Here is a 9,074-nt window from a genome sequence, read left to right on the forward strand (position 1 = left end):
GTGTTTTTTCTGAAAGCTGCCTGGTGGAAGGGCATGTGATGTTTTGCTAGAACTGACACTTGAGAGGACACATGATGTTTGGAAAGGGTATAAGTATAACCCAATAGACAGTGGACAATGCTCTAGCAACAAGACCATGCCTGGTCTTTGTTGGACTTCTCTGACACTGGTCTTTGCTGATGATGCTTTGGCACTGGTATACCTTGCTTTCTTCTCTGATCTTCACTTGTCATAACTTTGTAGAGAGAAAAGCACCAAAGAATTTCTGGTGGTGTTCTGGCTGCTTCTTGCCACTTCGGTGAATTCATGCTGGAAGATGGAAACTAGCCAGACAGCAAGAAACTGGCTTCCCAGAGAGACTTGATTGGTTCTCAACTGGGACCCATCCATCCTTCTCCTCAGGAATTCAATGACAGAAGAGTACAGGGTTCCAGGTAGCATGGTGAACTTGATCATTGGCAGAGGCAGTGAGCAGATAAACAAAATCTAGCAGGACTCAGGCTGCAAAGTTCATATCTCATCAAATAGTAGAGGCCTCCCTGAGTCAGTGTTTCCCTGACTGGAGCACCTGAGTCTGGCCAAAAGGCAATGATGATGCTGGATGACACTGTGCCTCAGAGCTGTGGCTCCCCCACGTCCAAGACAGCTCCATGACAATGCCAATGGGGATCAGAATGGCACAGTGCAGGAGATCACCATCCCTGCTGGCAAGGCTGGCCTGGTCATTGGCAAGGGTGGAGAGACCATCAAGCAGCTGCAGGAGTGGGCTGGGGTGAAGATGATTTTAATTCAGGATGGCTCCCAGAACACAAATGTGGACAAGCCGCTGTGGATTATTAGAGCTCATACAAAGTACAGCAAGCCTGTGAGATGGTGTTGAACATCCTGTGAGAATGTGACCAGGGTGGCTTTGGGGACCGCAGTGAATATGGATCTCAGGTTGGCGGAGGCATTGATGTACCTGTACCCTGGCATTCAGTTGGTGTAGTCATTGGCTGGAGTGGAGAGATGATCAAGATCCAGAATGATGCTGGTGTGTGCATCCAGTTCAAGCAAGATGATGATGAGACAGGCCCTGAGAAGATTGCTCATATCATGGGGCCTCCAGATTGGTGTGAACACGCAGCTGGGATCATCAATGACCTCCCTCAGAGTCTTCTGAGTGGGCCCCCAGGTCTTCCAGGGGCCTCTGGCATGCCCCTGGGGACAAGGGCAGGGGCTGAGGACAAGGCAAAAGGGGCCCTAATGGAGGGGAGAGACTTTCTCCATTCCTACCCATAAGTGTGGGTTGGTCATTGCCTGAGGCAGGGAGAATATGAAGGCCATTAACTAGCAGACAGGCGCCTTTGTAGAAATATCTCTGTAGTTGCTGCCCAACAGGGACATCAATTTCAAGTTGTCATCCAGGGCTCGCCTCAGCATATTGACCATGCAAAACAGCTAATTGAGGAGAAAATAGAGGATCCCCTCTGCCCAGCTGGACCAGGCCCTGGGGCACCAGGCCCTGCTGGACCCATGGGGTCTTTCTGTCCTGGCCAGCAGGGCATTAAACAGGGATCCCAAGAGATCACCTAAAAGAGAAGTGGGGGACAGGCCTATGCAAAAAATGGCAATCTATCTATAGTCTGATCAAATCGCCGATTTTACTTTTTTCACACAGGGATTATATACACAAAAAAGGCAGGATGTGGGGAAAGGGATGAAGCAGGAGCTTTGGTGTTCAGGGGGAGTACAGATATCTTCCAGAACAGAGTATCAGCTGGATGTTCAGGGAACATGTCACTATGACTCTAACTATGATTCACTTGTCCTTATCTAAGTTGGTACTATCCACCAAGGTTACCCAGCTACAAGGTCTATGACTATTGAGCCTGGCAATTTTCCACCAAAGCTGCTTGTTTACAATAGCTTCTAGGCATCTGTTTCAGTATTTTTCCACAGAGACCCCAAGACTTTGTGTTAGCAGGCATGTATGTCAGGCCTATTGCTGATTTTAGGCCTATGGCTGATTTTAGACCTTCAGTGTATAAGCAGGGCTGCCCCTGACACCTTTCAACCCTGGATCTTTCAACCAGGGGCCTTCAGGGGCACCCCACATGCTGGTGATCCCCCTCCTCACCAGTACCCGCCTCAGGGCTGGGGTAATACCTACCCCCAGTGACAACCACCTGCCCCTCACGACCCAAACAAAGCTGCCGCAACTGCTACAGACCCTAATGCTGCCTGGGCCTCCGACTACTCCACTACTACCAGCAACTCCCAGGCCTTGTCCCAGCCCTGCAGCCCCACCTGCTCAGGGGGATCACCCCCACTGCCCTCCACCCACAGGTCAGTCAGACTATACCAAGGCTTGGGAAGAGTATTACAAAAAAAAAAAAAATGGCTAGCAGCCCCAGAAGCCTGGGGCACCTCCACAGCAGGACTACACCAAGGCCTGGGAGGAATTCGACAAGAAGCAAGCACAAGTGGTCACTGGTGGGGGTCCTGGAGCACCCCCTGCCTCCCAGCCTGACTATAGTACTGCTTGGGCTGAGTATTACAGACTACAGGCTACTTGCTATGGACACACCCCATGCCCTGGTGGTCCACAGCCACCTCTCCACTCTAGCCCAGATCTCACTTCCACAGAGTCATGCAATGGTTTCTCATAGCCTTTTGCCCCCTCATGGCTTTTGTGTTGGATAACTTTATGTCAACTAGATACAAGCTAAAATCATCTGAGAGGAAAAACCTTTGATTAAGAAACTACCTCCGTACGACAGGGCTGCAGGCAAGCCTGTAGATCATTTTCTTAATTAGTAATTGATAAGGAGGGCCCAGCATAATGTGATTGGTGGCATTCCTGGGCTGGTGGTCCTAGGTTCTCTAAGAAAACAGGCTGAGCAAGCCAGGTGGAGCAAGCCAATAAACTGGTTTTCTTTCGTGGCGTCTACATCAGCTCTTGCCTCCAGGTTCCTGCCCTGTTTGAATTCCTGTATTGACTTCCTTCCATGACAAAAAATGTGGAAGTGTAAACCAAAAGAACCCTTTCCTCCCCAACATGTTTTTGGTTGTGGTGGTTCATTGCAGTAGCAGTAAGCCTGGCTAGGACAACCTTCAGGCAGGGAATCCCCGACTCATGCTGCCTAGCCTTGATGGTTCCATAAAATTGTGGAGAAGAATCCACTGCCCCTTTACTCTTGTGTCCTTCAGACTTTTAAAGCCAGCACCCACCAACAGCAGCTTTATTTATTTATTGAAGACTGACTGACTGACTGATTGATTGCAGTTGTTTTCTAGAAGTGGAAAGTGGCCTTAGGCTTTCTTTGACCATCTGGAAGCTTCTCTCAGGGTATATATTACCATGAGGGCACCCTTCCTTTTAATCCAGCACCAAGCAGGCCTCTCCTTGATGGAACTAATCTCCTTAACAATTACAGCCCACTCCCAATAACTTCTTCTAGCATGGCTGCACTACCTAAACCTTCCCAAATAGTACCAACTGCAGACCAAGAGTTCAAATGCCTGAGACATGACAGACATGTCTCATTCAAATCACCACATTAAGGTAGCTATACCTAACAGCCTAGCATTTCAAAATAGTTAATAAAAAGTTTGGATGGTTTCCATGCAAAGAAATCATGTGTAAGGTGAAGGATCTGCCAGATACCCTGATCTGGTCGTTACACCCTGTATTTCTTCAATGAAAGTCAAGTTGTGTTCATCATGTGCAATTACTATATAAAATTAAAACTAGTATTTGGGGGCAGCAAGATACCTTAGTAGATGTAACCACTTGCCACAAAAACCGAATGATACGATTTCAAGTTCCAGAACCTATGTGAAGGTAAAAAAAGAAAACCACTACACAGAGTTATCCTCTGGCCTCTACACATACATCATGGAGTTCGTGAATGTGTGTGTGTGTGTGTGTGTGTGTGTGTGTATACATACATATGTGTACACAGTTAACAAAGACTGTTCTCAGAAAGGACCAATCAATCAGCTTTCAGTGGTGTGGCCACAGAGTCTAGAAACATTCCATCCTTCGTGCCAAGAACCATATATGTGAGTTGATCTGGGTCACTCTCCTCAATCTGTATGAAACAGGGCCGTGAAATTTACTGAGATTCAACCATCACTGTCATCTCCCCCCTGGGAGAATTCCTCTCTGCCCATTGGTTCTCTGGCTACCTCTATTCATTATTCTCAAACTGCCCCTTTTTGGTGACATGTTCCTGAAGAATTTGTCCAATACTTGAGTCTCAGCCAGTGCTCAATTACTATGGCTAGACAGCACGACCATGGCATCTCTTATAAAGGGAAGGCTTCAACTGGGGCTGGTTTACAGTTTTAGAAGTTTAGTCCATTGTCATCATGGCAGGCAGCTTGGAAGCATGCAGGCAGCCATGGCACCGGAGGAGCTGAGGGTTTCCACAGGCAGCAGGGAGAGAGCCATAGGACCTGGCTTGAGCTTCTGAAACCTCAAAGCTCACCCCCAGGAGCACACTTCCTCCAACAGGACCCTACCTCCTAATCTTAAGTAGAGTCACTCCCCGTGACTAAGCATTCAAATGCATGAGCCTATAGGGGTCATTCTTACTCAAACCACCACACCATGATTCCTCTGTTCAAGAAGACTTTGACATAACATGGAGTGTGTGTACTTCTCATAATTTGTACACAATCATGGCCCTTACAGTGCCGAAGACCAGACTTTATTTACATGAAAGCTTTGATAACTTAGCTTTCACATTACGTATGGTAAGTTTAGCCACAGTGGACTTCCGACCTAAACACCCTCCCTCTGCTTCCCCCCACCAACCCCCCGGCCACCCCACACCCCACTGCACACGCTTTAAATCATCCGCGGGCACCCTGCTCCTGTATCTGCCAACATCATCACTGTCTGAACGCAGCCGGCAGCTGTTTATTTACAATTAGATCTGCCAGCTGGAAAGCAAACATTCTACGTTACCAAATCAATCAATGCCGCCGGGAGAGGAGCGAAACAAACAGGTACAGCATGAAACGGAGGGCAGGAACGCAGGGTGAGGCCTCAGCTGTCCTTGCCTGATGCCATTAGCCGTTCGCGGCGCACAGAATTAATATCGCCATGGCGTATGATCGGCTGTCTTCTGCTTGCAGCTTCGACTTCTAAGAAATACAACCCAAGATGAGGGCTTTGGAAGCTAGCCTTCAATTGAGGACGTAATTCTGTCCCAAGGAAGGGTCTCTGTAATGGACTGAGTTTACAGCCAGCCTTGTCTTTGTCATATTCATTTTCTCTTATTCCACGTGTGGTTACAGGCGAGCCACACATCTTGGAATTGGGACTTGAAAGTCAGATAATACTAGGTGTGTGGTATTGAGAGACATTTACATCTGCGTACTTGGGAGCGTAATCTCAGTTTCAAAATTGCATATATGTGGCAGGATCTTATCCTGAAGCCCTGGTTAGCCTCGAACACACAACTCTTTGACCTCAGCTTCCAGACACAAGTGATTGACTTCATCTTCCAGGCCTTGTCGTCTGGGTATTCCCTGATGTTCATGATCTTGACTTGACTGTTAATTCATACAGCTCATGTTCAAGTCTACCCCCCTGGTTTGTCCCTCATAATTAGTAAGAATGTAGAAACAAACCTTCAACGGGCTGGCTTTGGCTGAAAAGCTAATGCTCAAATGTATGCTGTTTATTGTATACATGGTTTCTTTAAGACGGGGGTCTCACTGCGTGGACCTTGGATGGCTTGGAACTCACTGTAAACCAGGCTGGTTTAAACTCATAGAGACCGGTCTCTGTGTGACAACCCCACCTCCAGCCCCCGGTGCTGTGGATAAAGGCATTCACCACCACACTCTGGAGGCTGTTTGGGTTTGTTTGTTTGTTTGTTTGTTTGTTTTTGATTATTTGGGTTTTTTTTTTTTTTACTGAAGAAATGTCTTTATTTTTTCACTCTGACTTGGAGACTAGTAACAGGCAAAGGCCCTGATGAGATAGCTACAGAACTGAATGGTGACTAAACATAAAATGACAACATATGAAAAAGTTTGCATCTTTAACCAGCAAATCTTCCCACTGATGTACTCAGCCCCACAGACACCCCCTGGACCTCACTGCTGTTTGACTGGCAGGAAATCCTGCCGCTGCTCTGCTCTGACCTTGCTGTTCATGAGCTTAGGTGAGGATCAGCTGAAGAATGGCAGCCAGATCCCCAAAGGCAGGAGGGACCCAGCTGTCAACACCCTAAAAACCGAATGAATGGTTCCACAGTGGGAGACCATGCAGTGCACAGACAGAGCCATCCTTGCCATCCCTTTCATGGGACTAGCCCAGAACGGGGAGGATTTAGAAATGAAGACTTTTCCTTTAATGGTCCATGTGGGCTCAGTTTGACGCACTCAAAGGCATAGTGCTATCAGACTTGCTCTTGTTCTTTTTTGGTTTGCTCCTGGAGGAAGGTCTCTAATACCAGATGTCCTCAGTCCCACCCACTCATCCTGAACTTAAAACATCCTCACAATGCGGATTTCCATCATTTGGCTAATGCAGCATATATGAGTTCCGAGTGATACTGATGGGAAAAGTCCTCAGGGAGGAGATAAGGTACGACATCAAACAGAAGGGCACATGTAAGGAACGATGGGACCCAGGGTGATGCTGGCTGTAATGGTTTGTATTTTCTTGGACCAGGGAGTGGAATGTGATGGTTTGTATATGCTTGGCCCAAGGAGTGGCACTATTAGAAGGTGTGGCCCTGTTGGAGTAGGTGTGTCATTGTGGGTGTGGGCTTTGAGACCCTCATCCTAGCTGCCTGGAAGTCAGTATTCTGCTAGCAGCCTTCAGATGAAGATGTAGAACTCTCAGCTCCTCCTGCACCATGCCTGCCTGGATGCTGCCATGTTCCCAACTTGATGATAATGGATTGAACCTCTGAACCTGTAAACCAGCCCCAATTAAATGTTGTCCTTTATAAGAGTTGTAGTTGTCATGGTGTCTGTTCACAGAAGTAAAACCCTAACTAAGACACTGGGGGAAGATGGACAGTCGCCTCAGATCCCAAGACAGTGAGTACAATCCAGCAGCCGGTCTCATCATTTGACTCCAGATTCAGTTTGCTAGGTTGGGTTATTTGCCTCTTCTTGGGAAGATTAAGGCTGATTATCTGGTTGCAATCCCCGTGGAGGCTGCATGGGCACAGGAAGTCCCCAACACTAGTTGAAGGAGGCACTGGGCTGGATGCTAGGCAAGTATGACCAGTGACAAGCCACCAGCTATCCATGACAATAAGATGTAGCTCAGCTCTATGCCAGGGCCAGCTCTTAAAAATCAATCAAAGTCACATATGGCAAGGCATATCCAGAACCTCAGAATTAGAAAGATGAATGTAGGAGGATCCCAAATTCAAGGCAAATTGCCTCCAAATAAAAAAAAAAGGTACAAGTTGGGCTATTTAGTCTTCATATTGTGGGGACATCCTCACAGTGAACATCAGCTGTTAGCTCCTACTGTGTGATGAACATTTGCGGCTCTCCACAATTCACACTTGGATAGTCTTCAGTGTGACAGTACAGAGAAGGACCTGTGAGATTAGCTCCTGAGGGCAGCATTCGCCTGGAGAGGGGAAGTAACCCTTGATTTCTTCTCTTTTCCGTTATGAGCATTATTAGCATATGGTCACTGGACAAAATGATGGATTTCACTGTGGCATTTTCTATATGTCCATCATGGTCACCTCCCCAAGGTGGTTTGAATAATAACCACACATACACATGCATGCACATGCACACAAACACACAGAGTTAGGGACATTTAAATATGTGGTTCCCAATTGGTGGTACTGTTGGGTTAGGTTTAGGAAGTATGTCACTGGGACAGCCTTTGGAAATATATAACCTTGCCTACTGCTAGCTTGTCCTGCTTGTGGCTCAAAGTGCGATCTCTGGAAGCCTGCTGTCCCAGCCACCATGTCTACCACTTCCCTGTGGTGGTAATGGACCTGTATCCCTCTGGTACCATATTACAGCAGCTAAGTAACGAAGACACCTGCACCTCCAAACCAAGGAAGCTTATTTGCCCATTCACTGTGCCTGGTCACAGCAAGGAGATGGCCATATGCAGTCAGCATGTTAGACAGTGGTTCTCAACCTTCCTAACACCGTGACCCTTTAATACATACGTTTTGGTGACCCACACCCATAAAATTATTTACATTGCTACTTCATAACTGTAATTTTGCTATTGCTGTGAATTAAATGTAAATAACTGTTTTCCAATGGCAATAAGTAACCCTGTGAAAGAGTCATTTCACTGACACTCACACACACGCCCCACAAAGGTTCACAACCCACAGGTTGAGAACCACCGCTCTAAGGGAACACTCACAAGAGCACCCGTGTGCTGGCCTACTCAGAATTCTTAGCCTCCAGAATCAGCAGAGGTATATCCATATTGCTCATAAAGTACCTCGTTTAGCACACACTCTGACAGGAATCCAGATCCATTAACTCTCCATTTTTGTCCTTTGTGGCAGAAAAAAATCAATCAGAATCACTGGGATATTAAGAGAAAGCTACAGGAAGTCTCAGAAGCCTGGGGATGGGGAGACATCTTCAATCACATCAGTGTTCTGCTGTAGTACAAGCTATAATGGTGGTCATGTTCTATATCTAAGCTTTCCAAACTGGCTCCTGCTGCTGAAGGACTGAATCCTACCCTGTTCTAGCTAATTCAGGTGCAAAGCTGGGTAACCGGTTATGAGAAACACCACACTGGACAAGGAGAGGCGATCTCAGACACCAAGAATTCTCTGTGTTTATCTAGACTCTGTTCCACATCTAAGTGGTACTGCACTTGGGATGGTGGGGGGGAGGGGTTGGGAGGGGGAGGGGGATGGGTGTCAGAGCTGAGTTAAATTTCCTCCGAGGAAATTATCACCAACCTTGTACCAATTGCAAAAGTGTGGCTATAAAGGCACATTGTGGCTAGATGACTTGTTCCGATCACCACATACAAAACACATGTGAGCATACACCCACAGCCCTACATACAAAACACATGTGAGCATTCACCCACAGCCCCACATACAAAA

General features: G+C 47.1%; 1 pseudogene; it reads left to right on the forward strand.

The window, feature by feature from the left end:
* The first annotated feature begins 306 nt into the window (after positions 1–306).
* On the forward strand, positions 307–2,651 carry LOC114629155 (annotated as a pseudogene).
* Positions 2,652–9,074: the final 6,423 nt, after the last annotated feature.

The sequence above is a fragment of the Grammomys surdaster genome, unplaced genomic scaffold (assembly GCF_004785775.1).
Source record: "Grammomys surdaster isolate TR1022 unplaced genomic scaffold, NIH_TR_1.0 278, whole genome shotgun sequence".
In the NCBI taxonomy this organism is placed as follows: Eukaryota; Metazoa; Chordata; class Mammalia; order Rodentia; family Muridae; genus Grammomys; species Grammomys surdaster.